General features: G+C 38.5%; 1 long non-coding RNA gene across 2 annotated transcripts in view; it reads right to left on the bottom strand.

Annotated features, from left to right (window-relative positions):
• The window catches only part of LOC120375153, a 173,879-nt gene that overhangs the window by 65,586 nt on the left and 86,860 nt on the right, over positions 1-21,433 (bottom strand). The window lies entirely within an intron of this gene.

The raw sequence follows: 21,433 nt of genomic DNA, 5'->3' as shown, positions 1-21,433 counted from the left end.
ATGTACTCAAAGTTATCTGCAGAACTATAAACTCATCCCCTTTATAATAACAGGGTCAAATGTTGAAACCTCCCCCAGTCTCATTCAGTCACCACTCTGGCGCAAGTCTCAGCTGGATTGTGTCATGAAAAGTGCTGAGCAGAGCAAGGCAAAATTTTTAAACCAAAATTTCTTTTTTTTAAGGCATAAATGCAGATTTGGGCCCACTGAAACAATTACCAAATTCATCAATTATTTTCAATTTTGGGGGAATTATTGGGAGGGGGGAGGTTAGTTGACCAAAACATTTTGATTTTTTAAACTCAAAAGTATTTTGTTCTGAAATTTCCTTCAGTTTCATTTATTTATTTTTAAAAAACACTTTAGAAAAAGCTCAAAATCAAAAAGAAGCTTTTCATTCAGGGTTGAATCCCCCCCCCCCCGAGTTTTTCATTCACCAACAAACTGAAAAATCAGTTATTGGCCCAAGCTTAGTGCTGAGCACTTCTTCCTCCTATTGATTTTGCAGGTGAAAGTGCTCAGCACCTCTCAGGCTTTGATCCAACAGGAATTTTGCCTAAGTAACAACTGAGGAAGAACTCCTGGCCTTGAGACCTATTGATTACAGTAGTGTTTCAGCTCCTGTAATCCTTACCTGTTGCACTTGTGGGTATGTATGGATTGGATAAATAATTTATGCCAAGCTTTTTTCCCTTCCTTTCTCATGACTTAGGTTTTGATATCACATCATGATTCAAAGCTTGGTGCACCATAAATTTTCTCCAAATGTGTAGTAATTCCTTGGTGCAGTCCAAAGTTATGATTCATTTATACTGGAGTGACAGCATAATACCTAGGTGTCAAAATCCATTAAAACTGTTCAATGTCTTCTGTTTATTTTTAGAATCAATTGAGACTTAACTGATGGTGAAAAATATACAGTCAAGTGTGTTTACTTCACCTTTACAAAGAATCCGTTATAGTCCCAATTAATTTGTTATTCCTGTCACAACAGGTACTGGATACTTCAAAACTGTCATTACCGTTTCTGCCTTTTTTTGTTTTTGTTTTTTGTTTTTTTAATAAGAGGGCTTCTGTTTATTTTTAACCCATTAGTAGGTACCACAGTCTTGTTTTGTAAAACAAGGGGCTGCAAATCATTTTCCATTTTAATTACTATAAAATAAATGTGATGAATAAATACATCTCCTAACCAACTGAAATCGACCATGCTTGAATTTCTCTCTTTTCCTGTCATAATCAGGTATTCTTTTTAGTGCTGAGTTTAATGACTGTCCACAGGAGTATTCATCTTGTGCATTGATATGATGGGCCAGATGGAAGACATTTAAATTAAAAATGTAGTAAAGAGGTAGTTGTAAGAACTGGGGTAATTTTTAGTATAAATCCAGAACTGGCTTTACCAGGTTAATAGTTAACAACACATTTCCTTATAGAAAACTCAAGATAGGTTATAAATCTCAAGGCCATAATACCACAGAGAGAGCGAGTTTGTTTAATCAGCAAAAATAAAACTAGTTCTGCAAGCCAACTGTAAAGATAACTGCTAAGATGAGCAAGCGTGTGTATATGAGAGAGGCAGAGTGGAACATTAATATGAAGTTTCTGTACCCTTATCCATGCATGAGTCAAAGTAAAACCATAACATGATTGGAGGGAACTTAGAGAATAGAAAGAAAATGATTTACAGGGCAGAAGGCTTGGACGTCTGAAGAAAGATGTGGTGCTTGAGTTGGCACATTGGCTGCAGTTACCTGATCGTGCACCCGTTCACCAGGAAGTAACTTGTCTTGCCTGTTATTATGTTCCTCTAGCGTCCTTGCACACACACAAAACAGCAGAGCACAAGGCAAGGTTGAAGCCAAGTGAGAAAGAGGCAAAGAAAATGTATGGAGTGATTCAAGGGCAATAACTGAATGTACTAGGATGAAAATGAGCAAATACCAGGAAACTTTTCATAGGTCTATTTAAAGTCAGACTGGACAAAGCACTGGAGAATATACTGTGGGTAATAATTCCATAGTGTTAGGCGAATGATCTAATTGTGCTTTTTCATCTCTACTCTGTAGGGATGTAATTGAATCCAGGACTTGCAATGGCTTAAAAGTATCATTGATGACCTCTCCCAGCGCCCCATCAGTATTGAAAGTCATTCATTTTTGAGACAAGTAAGCTCATTCAATATGAAATGAGGCATTATAGTTTTGCATCCACTGTAAGGTTTTTATTACAGATTTGGATGATTGTGCTCTATAGCCATAACTATGTAACATTAAGCATATATAGTTTAGCAGAATCATAGGCATTAATGATGGAAAAGTTTTATCAGTCTAGGTCACCATGCTCATCTTCTAGTCAAAATATCATATTCTCTACAGTATAATTTTCCATTGATTTGACTTGTCTGTTTTAAATGTCTCAAGTGATGCGGCTCCACTATTTCTCTTGAGCAACTGTACTCCGGCCTAATAGATCTCAATGCTAGGTAAATTTCCCTGGTATGTCATTTCATCCCTTTACTCCTAATTACTTCTTCTTGAGCCATGCTAAACATTTCCTCTGTTTCTGCCTCCTTAGTATTTCCATCCTTCCAGTTCTTTTACAAAGTCAACACACCCTCCCTCACTGCTGTCCTGTGTTTGCTGGTCTTATTCAGATTGTTTGCTGTTTAGGGCACGGAATGTATCCTTTTCTAGGTCTATAAAGCACTGTATAGACTTATGGTGCCATACAGAACTCCCTGTTCACCATATTTTTTGTGTCGGTTCCCACAGTGAACAGTGCTTGCTCAGGTACTGGAAGCAAAGAATTCGATGTTAGTGCGTGGGTTTTCGTTCGCCAGCTGACAGCCGCCTCAGTAAAAATCTATATATTTTGTAAAGATTTCAAGGGAATTAGAAGAGGATACAGGCACTTTGGGCCCAGTACTGAACTGAAGTCAGAGTCTTCCTTCTGATTGCAATGGGAGAAGAATCAGGCCTTTATTTTCAGTGGGACAACTCACATGAGTGAAGTTACTTTTTTGCTTAAGTATTTGGAGTCTTAGATTGCAATTTAGAGCTTTCCAGAGGTAATGTCTCTATATAATAGCTGCAGGCAATGTCAAATAATGAACTGCACTTTACAAGTGTATTAGGAAGGAAAGCGTCCAGTGACTGTTTTCCAGGCTTGATTTTTGCTACAGATGAACAGAATTTTGGAAAGCAGCCGATATCACTCAAACACACAACAAAGCCTTCACCTCCGCTCCTTACTTCAAATTTCACAAGCTAAATGCTGTACTATATTTTCAGCACCAGAGTCTAAATACGACTACTAAGAGCCGTTAGGGTTCTTAACAGGTGTGTGTTAGCCCAATGGTATTGCCTTCTTCCTCAGTTATGGTTATGCATTTCAGGGGTGGTGGGGAAAGGATTGTTTAGTCACTCACCATTCCTCTTTGCAAGCACCTGCTCCCTGGTGACTTGACGTTTAGCATAGAGTAAGGGGGAAGTTTCTGTGAGAGTCCTTTCTGAAAATATTTGTAAAATGCTGCTGTATGCTAAGGAGGTGGAAAGGCCAGGATGTAGTAGGAAGATAAATCAAAAGGAGGGTCTGAAAGGTATAACAGAAAGCAGCTCCCACTGCCATATTACCTTATATCTTCCTTTTGGTTACTTTTCCTCCTGCAATCCCTTCTGCCATGTGATGTAAATTGCACTAATTCATACTCACACTAGCACCAATTTACCAAAACAGAATTTGACTCAGAGCCATCTGACCAATGGAGGGGTTTAAGCCCATTGCTTCTTGTCTTATCCTCAGAGGTTAATGAGAACAATTTTTCACCCTCCCCCTTGTAATAACCTTTTATGTACTGGAAAAGGTATGTCCCCTCTCAGTCTTCTCTTCTCCAGACTAAACAAACCCAATTTTTTCAGTCTTTCCTCATAGGTCATGTTTCTAGACTTTTCATTATTTTTGTTGCTCTCCTCTGGACTTTCTCCAGTTTTTTCACATCTTTCCTGAAATGTGATGTCCAGAACTGGTCACAATACTCCAGCTGAGGCCTAATCAGCCAAGAGCAGAGTGAAGAATTACTTCTTGTGACTTGCTTACAACACTTCTGCAAATACATCCCAGAATGATGTTCGCTTTTTCTGCAAGTGTGACACTATTGATTCATGTATAGCTTGTAATTCACTATGATCCCTTTCTGCAGTACTCCTTCCTAGGCAGTCATTTCCCCTATTGAATGTGTGCAACTGATTATTCCTTCCTAAGTGGAGTATTTTGCATTTGTCCTTATTGAATATCATCCTATTGACTTCAGGCCATTTCTCCAGTTTGTCCAGATAATTTTGAGTTTTAATGCTTTCCTCCAAAGCACTTGCCATATCTCCCAGATTGGTATTGTCCACAAACTTTATAAGTGTACTTTCAATACCATTATCTAAATCGTTGATGAAGATATTGAACAGAACTGGCCCCAGACCTATCCTCTGTCCACACTAGAATTTACAATTATGTTATTTCACAAGGACAGGTCTTAAAACACAACTAAAAATTCAAGTACAGATGTGCCCTTAGTGAGAAGAAGGAATGGGTTGAGGCTGCATGGAGGAGGCAAAAGGCAAAGCCTTTAAACCCCACTGATCTGGGAACACCTTCAGGAAAAATCTCACTGATTCTAGGGTCTCCGGCCATAGTGCTTCTATGCCCCCCTTCAAGGCTCTAACATCCTAGTCCATGACTGCACAAAGCTTTGAGACAGCAGTAAGCACAGAGCCGAGAAACAACACAGAAGGCTGCTCTAGAAGTCCTCCTAGGAGTTAAATATGACCAGGTCACATGTCTTTGTCTATAACAGGTGCTAAGTGGTGTTTAAAAATGTATGAATTAAGATATTAGCCAACATGTTTGAAAGCTCTGCTCATTTTCCCAGCCTAGACAAGCCTAGAGTGTGGCTGCTCCCCTCCATTAGCCCACTCCAAAATTAGGCTCTCATCCTGCAATGACACCCATGACCATGACTTCAATGGGGCTCCCTGAGGATGTAGGTGTCCTTGTGCATGGATGCAACTGGAGGATTAGGTGAGATGCATCCCCAGCAGAAAGTCCTCTCCATGCTCAAGGTGAGCTCTTCTGTAAGAGCCACCCCCATCATGTAGGCTTCTGCCTCCTCCACCAGAGGAATTGGAGGGGAACACTGAGCCTCTAATTTCTGCAAGAGATTATTGAAGTCTCAGTTTTAGGGCCACATTGTCTACTTGAAAGAGTAGAGGAAATTTTGCAGTGGTGTGTACAGGATTTGTGTAGTTGTACAACTCACACTAATATGAGTGAATTGTGCAGCTAAATTCCTGCGATAGATATTTTATATTTACTTCCTTTTAAAAAAAATACAAGTCCTTTAAATCATTTTGCATCTCTGTGCGTAGATCAGAAATCACTCTTCAAAGTAAATATTCCTTGGGAATATCCCTCCTTTTTTATTAAAAAAATTCTAGTAAAGGAAAAGGAACTTGTCTGCTGGTACATTATTATAATGACCCAAAAAGTTTTTTTAACTCTTCATATTTCTTAACACAATATTTATGTTTTGTTCTTTGTTATATTTCTAAGACTTATTCCATAATAACATGTTGCCTTCTCCAGCTTCCACTATAAAAGCTCACAAACAAGCTACAAGGGTTTTTGTGTGTGTGCAGTTATGGTCCATCATTATTAAATGTCTCTTGTTGGATGGAAGAGGTGCTTCATCACAAACAGCCATTCATCAGCACTTGCCAAGCCAGCTCACATCTGACCTCTGCAGCAATAATGCCGCATCAAGTAGGCCAACTACCCAGTTTAGCAATAGAGCAGGGAGCACAAGCTGGCTTCAAGATTAAGTGCACTGTTTCAGATTTCCATTCCCAGGAGCTATGCGGGCTGATGTTGTATTGATTGTGAAAGTTTACCAGTAAGTATCACAAACAACAATAGCCAGGTCAACGATCGGTGATGCCTGAATATGAATTCCCTTGTGGTGCCTCTGCAATCTGGGCTAAGGCACTGCTATCATGATATTGGAGCACAAGTTGAATAAGGTTTACAAGGAAAGAGAGAGAGTGAGAGCCTGCAGTTTGAAATGACATTTAAGCAAGTTACATGTGGGAACAGAATGAGAGAAAATGATGTAATTATATATTCCCTAGTTTTCAACTGCAGCAAAAACCTGTCATCCCTCAATGCTTATATGTTCACCAGGCTGTACATTGAGTGCACACAGTATTTCCAGGTACTAAACAAGATAAGAACAATATGCACTAGTCAGTATAAATCACAGATGGGAAAAAAATAGGACCCTGGCATCCAATTTCTCTTCCTGCCCCCATCATCCTAACTTTACTTTGGATCAAATGGGATCTGGATAGAAACTATCCATGGTTTTGTTTTTGCATAACCAAAACCTGACCAATTTTTTTTCAAAATCAAACTTACCCTGGTTTGAGTCTACAGATGGAATAAATGGGAAACTCTTTCTCCTGATCCCCTGAACTTTAGTGGCTAAATGAAAGGGAACTCACACATTCAAACCACACTTGGGCATCATTTTGCAAAACTGAAATCTAGGCTCCTTGTCTAGTACAAAAGCATGTTCCCTGTCTATGTTAAGCATCTAACTAACAGATGTGAGCTTGGCTAGCTCAGTTGGTAGAATATCAGACTTTTAATCTGAGGGTTCAAGTCCCTGGTCAGGTGCAGAAGGGATCATTTCCCCCTGTAATATCCCCCAAGAACTTCAAGGAGGGTACTGAAGAACTTCGGGGAGGGGTAGTTCAGTGCTTTGAGCATTGGCCTGCTAAACTCAGGCTTGTAAGCTCAATCCTTGAGGGGGCCATTTAGGGAACTGGGGTAAAAATCTGTCTGGGGATTGGTCTTGCTTTGAGCAGGGGGTTGGACTAGATGACCTCCTGAGGTCCCTTCCAACCCTGATATTCTATGATTTTACTATATTAACATTTTTATATTTAATGACTAAGCTCCAAGCTCATATTGTGAACAGGACGTTTTACAGAGACACAATTCGATATGACTACCTCTACATTCAAGAGACATTTTGGAATTAGTTTTTAGTCACAGCCCCTAAAGTTTCCTCTTTTAGATAACTTTCAATGAATGTACATGTCCCAGATATTCCAAGATAACATAGAACATCCTTTGTACAATTTAAGGGCTAGTCTACACTTACCAGCCGGGTCGACGTGGTGAGTTCGACTTCTCGGAGTTCGAACTATTGCGTCTAATGTGGACGCGATAGTTCGAACTCCGGAAGCGCCGCGGTCGACTCCGGTACTCCACCACTGCAAACGGCGGTGGCGGAGTCGACCTTGGAGCCGCGGACTTCGATTCCGCGGCGTCTGGACGGGTGAGTAGTTCGAACTAGGGTACTTCGAATTCAGCTACGCTATTCACATAGCTGAATTTGCGTACCCTAGTTCGACCCCGCTTCTTAGTGTGGACCAGCCCTAAGATGTGAACAAATGCAACTTCATAACCTACTTAGAACTTAGTGCTTTACATCTTAAAACTGCTGCCCCAATGTTAGCAAATCATTTTCCACAACACCCTTCTAAAGTAGATAAGTTTTATCTTCTTTTTAAATTATCCCCATTATTAATTATTTATTATTAATGATCAGGTCTTAGAAGAAGAAATATGAGATTTAAAGAGACTATCTGCAGCAGTAAATCTCTTTGTCCACTAGGACATCAGTGGCGTGCATCTCTCCCATTAGCGTGACTGTAGATTACCCACGTACACCAACAGAAGACTAGGCTTCTAAAGTATAGGTGCTCATTTCCTGTAACTGTTCAATTATGTCACTTATGCACAATAATCCTCTTCCTGTGCTGCCAGACATCAAATCACACAGTAACTATTGTTGAATGGAAAAGTCAAAATGCCTCTTTTAAAAATGGTGGAAGTCTGGAATCACATTAAACTTACAGCTTTAGTAATACCTAAAGTGAACGTTTTGCATGTCTCATCACCCTTCCATCTGCTCAGAAAACTCTAATGAGCAAAATAAATTGTGGGGGCTGATATGGGTCAAATTATTAATAAATAATAATAATACTTATATCTTGTCTTGTGGTCTAATGACCAGAGATTTACTAGTCTGAACAGAGATAGACACACATGACTGGCTGCTTCCATGCCAACTTCTGAGAGGGGAAAAAACTCCAACAGTCAAACAATCATTCCAGTCAGATGATTCCTACTCTAAATGAAAGCAGAAACCCTGCCTGCTGTGAAAATAAATATTCCCTTTTAAAATTTAGGTGGTGTGTTAAAATTTGTCAAGTCATCAGTGTGATGGAAATTTAATAAAATGCAATACCTAACATTTGAAAAGGACCTGTGCCCTTAAATAGTGATGCTTAAAGTTAAGCACATAAGTGCTTTGCTGAATCAGGGCCTAAATACTCACATTAAAATTAATGTTATATGTGATTAAGAAAATATATTGCATTTAATATATTTGAACTATGATTTTCCATTCATTTTGAAGTTTATTAGATATTGAGCTTGCATGACAAACACACAGTAATCATCCATTGTCTAACTAGAGAAAGAAAATAATAAAGCCAGAAGAAAAGTGACAAGCTTGTTTTACAAGCAGAACAAAGTATAAGTCCAAAGAGATTTTAATACCCAGGAAACAAGTGCCACTTATCAAGTTACAGCTAAGATTAGTGCATATTACCATGCTGACACTTTTATTAGTCATTGGAGGGATAATATTAGTGTCATTTAAAATTGCTGGTTTATTGAAAGATTCAGTGTATTTAATATAACATTCAGTATTTCATTTTTTCATCTCTCATTTGAACTGGAGTTCATAGACCTTGGTTCCCAGTTTTGTACTGTAGGCCATATATTTTCAATATACTAGCTCAACAGTGTGTAGAAAGAATGACATGAGAAGAGAAGTTGGTTAGTTTTATAACTGTTTCCCTAAACATTTTTGAGCTTTTAAAATGTGTATGTCAGAAAAAGGAAAATGCAATTGTCACAATGGAGTAGGAAACATCTTAAAAGGTGTTTTTTATTTAATTTATAAAGGTACCTCCATTAATGTCAGAAATTTAGCAGGCACACTCATGATATTTCAGGTACTTCCTGCTTCTCTTTGGATAACATGAGGATTTGGCCACAAGTATTGCCATATTAGCTACATTATTTTACACATGGGACTGGCTGACGTCTCACTGTTCTAATGAAAGACTACTATTATCTGTTCTATACAAGTCTGTAAGCCAAAAATCAATGTATTTACAATTTTCTTTCCCTCTCTATTCAGAGGTGATTGTCACCTAATATAGCAACAAGACAAACAATCAAAGGAAAAATGCAAGGAGCTTTCAGTAAAATTTAGGCAATTTAGATAGCAAGGTAATGCAAGTGGCCCAATATCTAATCCATCTTGACTCTCATTCATATCAAAGTTAATTATAAGCAAAAAAAGGGTATCGGATACTAGACCCCAGTTTATTGAAAGCAGTTAGGAAGTAAGTTCGACTCATAAGGAACAGATCATTTTTCAGTGTTATTGTTAAAAGTGGCCAATAAGCATATTACAAGCCACACATCTCTGTTAACACACCATATAACATCAATAGTTATTCATAACAAAAATCCTGCACCCACAGGAGATAGGAAAGGACTGTGGGAAAAGCTTGCTGGGAGATTTTTTTTTAAGCTCCACTATGCGTGTATCCCTCTTCAAGAATGCACCTATCAAAAAGTAGCTATAGAGTTGCCTCCCATCATTCACTAATAAGCTCGGCTGCATCTGTGATATTCAATTCTGACATGGTCTCTCCCAAAGAATGGGGGAGTTTGGATGAGTTTTTGGATGGGCCAGTCTTTAGTTAGGATATAGTTTGAAGTCATTCAGGTTAGTTTGTTGAAGGAGTATTATTTTCTACTTTGTCTACCTATTGGATAACAGCTGAAGAAGTCCCTTCTCCTTATCCTCAGTGCTCATCGTTACACCCCAAAAAAGCATAACCCCCTCCCACCACAATCCCTCATCATTATTACATAACTATGACACCATCAGCAAAGCAGCACTCAGTGACACCAGACTAGACCATGTACATACCATCTATGGGAAAAACCACAATAAGATTTTTGCATTTTAAACCATTTTGACATGAGTAAAATAAAAAATAAAATCTCTTTGGTGTACTTAGTTTATTACATTAAGTCTGTGTTAATATTTTCTAATCATAGTGACCTCATCCAGCCAGAATGTACAGGCCCCTAATCCTCGCTATAATGTTTTCTCATTAGCTGCTCAGCATTGGCCACACTAGTCGTAGTAACTAAGCACTGCCTCAGGCACCACTGGAATTAATTACTAAAAGAAACACTGCTGTTTTCAATTGTCATCTTGAATTTATCACTTGCCACTTAATGTAACTCATCTGACCTAATACCTCCTCTGTGTCACCAGGGGCTTTGGCACCAGTTCCACCAGGGTAATAGCAGGGGTGTTCTGTATACTTAATGTGCCTGTATAGCTGAGCACACATCTGCTTCAGGCCTGGATAAAATCCTACCCTGGAGGCAAAGCATGCTAACAATGCCCCAAGCAAATTGCAGCTTACCCATACGTCATGTTACATCTGAACCTAAGACTGATTCAGAGGTAGACCCAATATATCTAATTTCTGCTGTTTGGAGATGATAATCTTTCATTTCATTGGATGTAACAACACTAACCATTTGTTTCGCTCATGTTACATTTTAAAAATAATGAAACTAGCTATTCGTGTGTGGATGAATAAGTGGCTCTAGGGAGCCTGGTAGAGTTAGGCCTGTGGCATTTTCTTATAAATGTGAAGAAATTGCTCATTAAAATTACCCTCAACAAAATACATTTCAGTTGCCAGTCTAATGTAACCTATGTATAAAGCCCAAACCAGTCTTCCCAGTTTGTCTCTCCTGTCATCTTGCTTTTCCCCTTTGTCTAGAACAGAGGATCTTGTCTATTTGTATATATTTTAAAAGAATATGAAAATTAATATTTTCTTTTGTTTAAGGCAACAATGTTTATGCAATATAATCTTTGCTGGATGTGCAGGATCACATCAATTCATTTTTTTCCTGTAAAGAGTTCATCATAGAAATTGACAGATTTCACATTTTTCTGACATATTAGGAATAACTAGACCCTCAATGTTTCTGTTGTAAGGTCACTATTTGCAAGCTCTATTGAAATGCTTAAATATCTGAGAGATATATTTTACCACTGTTGAAAACTGGCATGGCTCCTTGGTATAATAAGCCAAAAATATCATACAGATAAAAGGATAAATGTAACAGACTTATCTTTTAGTAGCAGTTTAATGATGACAATTCTCAAAACATTTCCTAGACAGAAAGATTTCCTTTTGCTACCACAGTGTACACTCAGTACAGTAAACTTGGAGAGATGTACAATGTAATATAAACATTAATAGTTTCACAATTGTGTTTTAGAACGACTATTTATAGAGAAAATACAAAATGTCTCCCAAAAGTATACTTAGACGTAAGCCACCATAATCTTCCTGCTCATGCAGCAGGAAATCTAATGCACCAGCTCAATAAACCTGTAGGAAACAAAGGTTTTATGTAGCATTAAGAGTCACAATATTAAAATTCAACTACTCTTACAAAGCTCCTTTTAAGAGCCAAGAAAATGGAGTGCCAGTTTAGAGAAGGATAATATCACAGTATGTAGAAACAGACGAAGCAGGCACCAAGATATGTGGAATCCTGCTGATGTTTTTGCTGCTTGGGTCAGTTCCAAACCATAGGTGGTATTGCTATTTTGAGATGTCATCACCAGAAAATACTGCCCCGGAAGTAGTCCCATTCTCAAGGCCCAAAGCTCCCATTTCTAGCCCTGAAGGGATGCATGTTGTCAAACAGTGACATTGTTATGTTTAGAAAATCTGTCTCTAGCCATCGTCCTCCTACCTTCAGGCTCCCACAGGAGTAGGGTTTTTTTGCGGGGGTGAGGGAAAGGAATCCACATTTGAGGGGTAAAAGAGGAAACATTTCTCTGGTTGATTTTTTTTTTTAAAGGTGGCTGTTTGAATCTGCAGAAGGGGTTGGAATGTTCTGAGAAGATGGACTAATGGATAGAGGACAAGTGAGGTGATGAAAGTTGCATAAGCCATAAATACATTCATATCATGTGTGGTGTTTGCGTGTTCGAACATATACACACCACTTCACCCACCCCTGAAATGCAGCTCTCTGACTCTAGGATGGAAGGCGACATATGTATAACTGTGTACAGGAACACTACACAACACTTTAGGCCAGGAAGTGAAAAATACCGCGTCCAATTGTAACTACAGGTGGAGTTTAGGTAGGCCTAATGTAAATTATACAAACTAGCCAGGACACCAGGGCTGGCACTGAACACTGTGGAATTAATACTTTCATTCATTTTATTTTTTCATAAAACCTCCTGATCTTACATTAAAAAAGAGTACTGTCTGGCAGAAATAAGTTCCTTGTAATAGAAAAATATATTTAAAAGCAAATTGTGTGTGTTCATTATTGGGAGACTGGGTTTATGCAAGCAATTTTCATGCAAGCATAGTTGTAAGTAATAATGTGGCCTTTAATGACGGAATGATGGACCTGCCAAACACTAGCTCCTGCCATACACTGCTTGCATTTCCCTGCTGGAGAACACAAAGATGCCCATCTGGGAGTTATTAACATATTCTCGTCAATTCAGAACCGACTTTAACATAATCCATATTTGTTGGCAAAAGACCAACATCAGCTAGAGAACAGCAGTCACATGATTCAATGACACATTTCAAGCAGCACACATAAAGCATGCTTGGGCAGCTAAGCAATTCAGAAATGTAAATAGCAAAAGCATTCTTCTGACTAGATAAAAAGGACAAATCCCTTTTGGCAAGACATCGCATATAGTCTTAATACTGAACGAAAACAACAGAGATAGGAAAGGGACATATAGTGACTGATTTTGGGGGTGCTCTTTCATTTTATTCCAAGCCACACTCAGTCTTAAACTGAACCTTATACTTTTGTTTCAGGCAGGCAATGCTTTCCTGTATGGGATTTGCAGGGGAGAATACAAATTCTCTTCAATCAGCAGTGTCACATGCTCACTTGTATGACATGTGGAAACATGCCTTTTTATTTATCTATTTATTTTTACAATGGTCTTGAATTCAGCATCAAGGGGGCTCTTTATTTAAAAACTGTTCAGTCCTGTAGGACAGTTTCCATTTAGAAGCTCATCATTTTAAAGAATTACAATTTTATTGTTCATTATAATTTTGGGCAATACACAGTATATATAATGTTATGATTGTTAAGCACATGCTTTGTTGTGAATCATGCTTCTATTGGGATACAGAATTTCTGCACTACTTACCTAGAAAATAATTATCTGTACTGGTTTGTAATCCAATCGTCTCTGATTTCACATATTATTGTTGTTATTTATAGGGTGCCAGTGATATACAGTGAGTTTTACAAAACCAATAGAATGTAGGATCTCTATGATGAAGATATTGCAGTCTAGCCCAGATAAACTCTATACTCAGAACAACTGTTTGAATGAGACATGGAGGTATTGTTAATTAGAATTCAACATAGGAAGGTTTCATGAAAGAGAGTATTAAGGAGGAATTTAAAGGAGGCAGAGGAAAGACCTCTTGATTTTTAGAATTAAAAGGAAATATGAAGTTTTGACTTAATTCTTTTAAAATAACAAATACCCCACCCCCCCAAAAAGGGTTTTATTTTCTACTAGAGATGGTGGCAATGATGATTGGAGGCATGGAGAGACTTCTGTATGAGGAGAGATTGCAAAACAAACAAAAAACCTGGGATGTTTAGCTGAAAGGAAATAAAAATAAATAAGTAAGAGGCAACATGACACATAGTGAATGGTATAGAGAAGATAAATTGGGCATTCATGCTTATCCTTACACAATATGAGAAGAAGGGGACAGTCTATGAAACTGATGGGCAAAAAGTTTAAAAGTGACAAAAGGAAATACAATATTTTTGCACTACACAATTAATCTCTGGAACTCATTGCAGCAAGATATCGAGTCCAAGAGCTTAGCAGGATTTTAGAAAGGATTCAATATTTATATGGATAATGAGAGCATAGACCATTACATTCAATGGGATAATTTTTTTTAGATGGGATATAAGCCCTCATGCTTTAAGACGTAAGCCAACCACTAACTGATAGGGGTAGGAGGAAACTTCTCTTTTATGGGCGAGTTAGTTCTTACAATGCACTACAAGGTTTCTGACCTTCCTCTGAAGCATCTGTCACTGGCCACTGTTAGAGGCAGGATACTGGACAAGATGGACCACATAGGAATTGCCAGATCATCCTATGTTCCTAGGCAAGGAGACAGCCAGGTATCCCTAGGGGGAATTTCCTACACATTCTTCCATTTTTGTTAGGGAAGTTGGCGTTTGCCTCCCCACAAAGAAGCTATGGCTGCTGTGGGGAAGGGAAGTGTTCCAGATCCTATATTCTGTTAATCTATCTATGTCTTGGAGGCAGAGGGCCGTATGCGTAGAGGCTCTGTGCCTCAGTGCTGCCTGCAGCCCATCTCTCTCTGGCTCGCAGTCAGCATGGCTCCTTTGGACACAGCCTGGACTATATTACCTTTTGTATGGATTCCCAGTAGGTTTGGTGAATAGTCTACATCCACCCCCCCAAGACCAGGCATGGATTCAGACCCTGAATATGGGAAGAGAGAATGGTGCCATTCAGGGGGCTGGCCTGAAACCCACTGTAAGTGCTGGAAAAGGTCTCCCTGTACACTGGTAAAAGAGCATGCCCTAAATATGCCTATCAAATTACTACTTTGGCCTGTAGATGCCATCTGTGATCCCACGTAATCAACCATGGTTCTAGTTCAATTTCCATTGAAATCCATGGCAAAACTCCTTGACTTCACTGAGAGCAGGATCAATCTCATTCTTCTGTCAGACAAGACAATGCAATTGTTTAATTTTATTTAAAGTGCAGGCAGTAACTATTGCTTTGTTGATATTGTTATTAAAGAACATACCAGCTGAGAATCTGTTCTATAAATTGCCCAGAATATATCCCTGCATTTCTGTTATTTTTTATATCTAAACATAGTATCATATATTATTATAAAGAGCTTTGTATGTGTGTGTGACTGATTTGCTTTTTCCTTTTGGATTTTATTATGTAAAAATCCAAAAGGATTTATGTAATGTACATATTAAAAATCCGAATGAAAAAGCAAAGCAGACACACAAAGATGCTCTTCATAATCTGATTATATTAAATGATCAAAGAATGCAGCTTCCCCTTTTTTCCCGTAAGCCTGAAGACAAACGAGCAAAGACAGTTAAGAACATAAGAATGGCCATACTGGGTACGACTAATGGTCCATCTAGCTCAGTATTCGGTCTTCTGACAGTCGCCAGTGCCTAATGCTTAGTTAACCACTAAGGAGCCTATCATACTTCCTTGATTCCTTCACTAGGATTTTACCAGTGACTTAAATAGAAGTATGATTGGACCCCAGACTATTAAGAGCAGGTATTGTTTTAAAACAAAAGAAGATTTTTTATGGCAAAATCTCTCTGAATTTTTTGCTGCTTTTTCATATAGAAATCAAAGCAGAGTGTTATTCAATATAATAAGCATATCCGAGTGCTCACTTTCAGTGAAAGTGATAAAGGCTATAACTGCTCAAGGAATAAGTCATCTATACAGATTAGTCATGGCAGAAAATGAAATTATTAGAGTAGAGTGGGACTGAAAATTTTATCTAGCATGGGTTTTCTTGAAGATTTATTTTTAAATATGATATATACCCAAATGAGATGGCAATTGCTTCTGAATCCTTGGTATGATGTATGTATTTTCCTTATACTAAACAATGAATAAGCCTAACCCGCCCCTGCACTTACAAAGATGTGTTGAATGATTGCTACAATAAAAAATACTTGCTTGGAAAAGGTTTTGAGCACAGCCAATTTGAAAATGAAAGGTGTGTTTTTTTTTTTAAAATTAGGTCTTTTTTCTAAAAGCCTGTCTAGTTATGTTCTTGATCCTTGTTCAATTCTCTGTAAAATCTCTAACTTCAAAGAAGGTTAAATAGCATGAAAGTGCCAGTACTCATGTAGGGCTTGCCTGGGTACTTTGATGTACAGTATTCCAGCATGTCAACAGCTAGAAACTAAGGCCCTTTTTAACTCTTATCTCAATACAATGTGATATTTACTAACTTCAGTTTCTGTCTGGCTAAAAAAAATTCTTCTTTTCTTCTTTTTCAATCCAGGGTTACTTGATTTTGTGACTTCTGATGTTCAAACTAATACTGTTTATGACCTTTAAAGACCTTAAGGGAGATACTGTTTTTGCCATTGCACAGCCACTATGGAGAAATTCCAACATACATCTGTGAGCTACAAAAGGATAGCATAAACAACAGTTTCCTATTAAACTTTAGTTTAACATTAGGACTGCTGTCCAAAGATCATACTTAAAGATAACTGAAGTGTTACGATATTCCTTTGTGCAGTTCAGTCATGACCCTAATTAATGTGTCTAGGTTAGACATGTATTTCTTCAAGTAATGGGTGGTTTTGTTTGGACAATTAGGCAGAGCTGACAAGGAAATTTTCCATCAAACTCGGTCATAAAAAGTACATTATTCAGCATTATTATGAGTAAAGCAGTATTTATTGCCTGAACTTTACAATACACCATTATCAATCATTACCTGCCATTAAGGTATGTTAACATGAGATCAAAGAGACAAAGCCAAGTTAAACAAACAGGGATGCATAGAAGGCTTTTTAGAACTGCTCATTTAAATTGAAACAAGTGTTGTGGAATCTACTGGTTGGCTTGGAGTTCCTTTAAGCTAAAAATGCAAATCAGCCAATAATTACAACCCTAAAACATCCCCGCTTCTTTTTCATAGGTCACAAAATACATTCTTTTTAGGGAAACGAATAGAAAAATAGACAGAGAAAGAAAGGAAAATCCCAGTGTCAAGTCCAGCTAGGTTAGATTCTTTTGCTATATCAGTTCTCAGCTATAAAATTACCTATGCATTCACTAAAAATATCAATGAAATTGATCCAAACAGAAGGCCAGATGTTTTTGGTCAAGTTGTAAATGCTGGAAAATACATGGGTTTAGCAAATGCTCCAGGCTCATAAACCTAAAGTACATTTATTATTATTAACAACAATTTGTATTGTGATAGTGCACAAGAGCCCAGGATCAAGTCATGGAACCATCAAGATCCCATTGAGACAGGTGCTGTACAAACACTCCTTAGAGCTAGTCTAATGTAGACTTGATGCTGTCACCTTCTTTTGCTACAGCATAAAATTAAACAGCCATATCACAAAGCAGCAAGTTCTCCCCTGACTTATATGTGCTCTTCTTCCATTCTCCCCTCCCAGATATGTATATTCCAGAGAGAGTAGTTAACTGAGTCAGAGGAAATCAGATCCCAAGATTCTGTCCACATGTGAACCAAACCTTTTCTAGAAGTTCAAAATTGTCTGGTTAGTTTATTATACAGCACTTCTGATGTTCATCTATTTCGTCTGTTTCTGTCAAAAATTGGAGAGACAGTGCTGAAAAACCACAAAACAAAAACAAGAACACATAGACCATTCTTGTGGTATTCTTAGCCCATACGGAAGCCAATAATTTTAGAAATCTTTTGTGATTTCCTCACCACTTTTGTAGATACAAGAGTTTTAGATTATTTGGGTAAGCTCAGATGAGCGTCAGGATTTCTGGATGCTTATCCAAAACAGAACCCCCATTCCTTTTGTATTTCTATCATCATTACTATATTCCCAGTTACTCCCCACTTTCATAGGAATAATCTAATTTAAAAGAAGACCCACAGCAACAAAGCTGTCCTCAGTATCCCCTCATCCTTTCCCCTCACCTTCCCATTAAACTGTTCTGCACAGCCACAGACCCAGCCAATACAGGTCCAGGCCAGGCAGTATTATCAAGAGTTGTTAACAACAGATCCCCTGCCATATCTCAGGCCACTAGCCAGTGGATTTTTGATCTGAGGTACCAGTCTTCATGGGTTTTCAAGACCACTTATTGCTTTTGCATGCACACATTAGCAATCCATACTTCACTTGATAGCATTCCATTATTAGAGATCTTTTCAGATACACTATAATACATTCATGTAAATCAGATCTCTTCAGATATGTTGGGCCTCAATACACTGGCATAACTCCATTAACTTCAAATGAATTTCTCCATAGTAATGCTGGTTTAAATGAGAGGGGAATTAGGCCTCTCCTGTTCTTGCACATTTCTACAAGGCTACAAACTTATTACAATATAAAGAGAGACTTTTGTAGATTTTAGAAAAGAAAAGGTTGGCCGCTAAGAGCTAGTTCAGAGCTAGGCAAATAGATTTTTTTATGTTAATGCACTTTAAGACTCTTTCCTCTCCAATTCTGAAGCCTGCAAGAGGTTTGTTACAACTTGGAGAGCAACCTCTCATATAAACTCGAGCACTGAGTTAATAGGGTCGCTTTCTAGAAGTAAAACAGTCCATCTTCCTTCACAAAATAGTTGAATGTTGCCATTCCTCTGGCATACATCCTTCCAATGTGTGCCTTAAAGGATATTTTCACTGAGGGAAGAAAAGGATCACACAAACATGTATATGAAAGACAATGAGTCATTGCAGTTGCATTTCTTTTCAGTAAGCAGAAGGTGTCATATCATCTGTTGGTGATATATAATAGCAAGGGGAAACGGGTCAGGATTTTTGCCCTAATATGATCTTAGACTAGTTGGTGCATGAATGGCAGATTCAGAAAGAATACTGTATAATGCTAATGATTTACAAGCCTAAACACTCAGTTAAGCAGGCATGACTATGTACTTGCATGTCGTTTACATTCTAAAAACACTTATGAACTAGTATTAAATATCATACATATATATTTACAAATGAGTCATTCACCCATGATTGAAATGCAGTTACCTACATTGTGTAGCGCAATAGCCATTTGACAACACACAATCAATACTATACAACAGTTGATGGAAATGAGTTAGAACACTATAGGAAACTGAATCTTCAAAAAACATATAGGTAGGCAGAATATAATTACTCCAGGAATATCTATCATCCATTTGTCCAGGAAACTAGGGTTAAAAACTCCTTTTGTGATGGATGTCAAGGGATCTTTAAAAGCTTCAGGTGGTATAGACTTCTGTATTATATCATTGGATACACAGATTAGATGGTGCTCCCTCATTCTAAAGATTTAAAGCTGTAATATAAATATGCAGTACTCAAAATACCATGAAGTCATTTTGATTTATTAGAAATGTCCGATAAGTATCTTCATGTTTCCTCTAACACTGAATATAACTGACAGCTTTTTCTCTTGTTGTTCTGCATTGAACAAAGCTAATATATTTTTTCAAAGTCATTGAAGCTACGGTGGATAAGTTTCTCACTAAGGTACTAAATAATTTCCTAAGACTTTGGCACACTTCTTTGAAAAAAAACTTTTCATCATAGCAAGTAAAATACTGACACCTCCATTTTCCTAAACACCCTTTCCTCAAAAAAGAAAAGTCCACTGACAGGAAAGCTCTGAGTAAAGGATGACCCCAAAATGGAGGTGAACCAGATACTCCATGAAATCCACAAAAGACTTCATGGCTATTGGATTAACATGGAATGCACTCAGATACTGTGGTGATGGATAGCAGTATAAAACCCTAAGATAGATCTATACCAGGGCCGCCCAGGGGTGGGGGCAAGTGGGGCAATTTGCCCCAGGCCCTGGACCCCGCAGGGCCCCCCACGAGAATGTAGTATTCTATAATATTGCAACTTTTTTTATGGAAGGGGCCCCTGAAATTGCTTTGCCCCAGGCCCCCTGAATCCTCTGGGTGGCCCTGATCAATACTTGCCATCAAGAATCCTTTCCCATGGTCTACCAGTTGGTGAGATTCCTACTAAGAAGAAACTCTTGACTTTGAACTATTATTACTAGTAACTAATCCAAAAGAGGGTTTGTCAAGTGGGTTTTCTCTGTTAGTCATAAAAGATGGTCTGTTTTCAGGACAGTCCCCATCTGTTTGGGCAGCAGTACCAATACTTATTGATTATTAAAGCAGGGCAAGGCATCTGGTCAACAATAATGATAGAATCTTAATAAACTGCATCCACTTCCTAATCATATCCTTGGGAACCATATTTTGAGTTCCACAAAAAAAAAAAAAATCTGATCACTTTAACCTGAGCTATGCAAAGTAGCCAATGATACAGCACAGTGGTAAACAAAGTCAAGTCTGCATAAGCAAGAGATGGACAGGCTGATCTATGAGGTTGATTTTGTTTTCTTCCCTCCACCCCCCGTCTATCTCAAATTCTTTTAGTCATACCCTAATAAAGCTTCTGCTCCCGCACAAGAACTCTATGCTATGGAAACTGCAATATATTATTTTCAGCACGCAGGGAGGTAGGTCCAGGCAGTGGGAAACTACCTTTGCACTGCAAATGCAGTATTTCTGGTGGCTTTCTGCACTGCCAAGTGGAGCTGGAGGAGTTGAAGATTGGCGAGGCATAGTTAGCATATTCACCAAACCCACCATGTTGTGGAATAATAAGCCAAATCTGCCAATCCCCAAAACCTTGAAGAAATCAGCTACAAGCTGGAACATTTTAAAAGATTTAGGGCTGATGATTCCCTTCCTCACCCCCACTGTCCTCCAGAACATTTCCCTCCATTTCTTATCAGTTAGCAGCACTAATTTCATGATAATTAACAGAATTAGCACAACTATTCATAGCAAGTAATGGGCTAGATTGTGTCCCAGTGGACACAACTCATAGTAAGGGCTGTGCTATCCCAGGAGCATCCCAGGGAAGGAACTGTGATTCAGAGATCCACATCACCTTCTCTTCTTCTCCCTTGTACCAGGAGGTGCTAATTTGCTGCTGGATTTACCAGCCAATTATAATCTCACTCTGGCACCAGCTCATCTTTGTGGTTGGTGCACTAAGGGAATGGAACCAAGACTCTGTCTGTTCTCTGCCCCTTCCTCCTCATTCCTCCCCCCATCTGCTTTAGGGTTGGAGGAATAACTGGGCATGCAGCGCCCTTTACCCCTGCATGCCCAGACCCAAGGTCTGGATAACCCATGAAGAGGTCCAAGGGAGGGACGTATTCCTCTTTTTATCCCAACCTGGGCACACAGTCCAGTCAGCAGTGTTTTTTTTAAAAGGACTTAAGCCCCTCTTTCAGTTAGTGAACCACCAGCAAACTGATCCTGATTTTCAAAGACTGTAGTTATGGTTTGGGTTTACTGCATGGTTTGGAAGAA

This window comes from Mauremys reevesii, linkage group 11, assembly GCF_016161935.1.
Source record: "Mauremys reevesii isolate NIE-2019 linkage group 11, ASM1616193v1, whole genome shotgun sequence".
In the NCBI taxonomy this organism is placed as follows: Eukaryota; Metazoa; Chordata; order Testudines; family Geoemydidae; genus Mauremys; species Mauremys reevesii.
The sequence above is the reverse complement of the archived record's forward strand: the minus strand, read 5'-3'. Positions and strand labels throughout refer to the sequence as shown.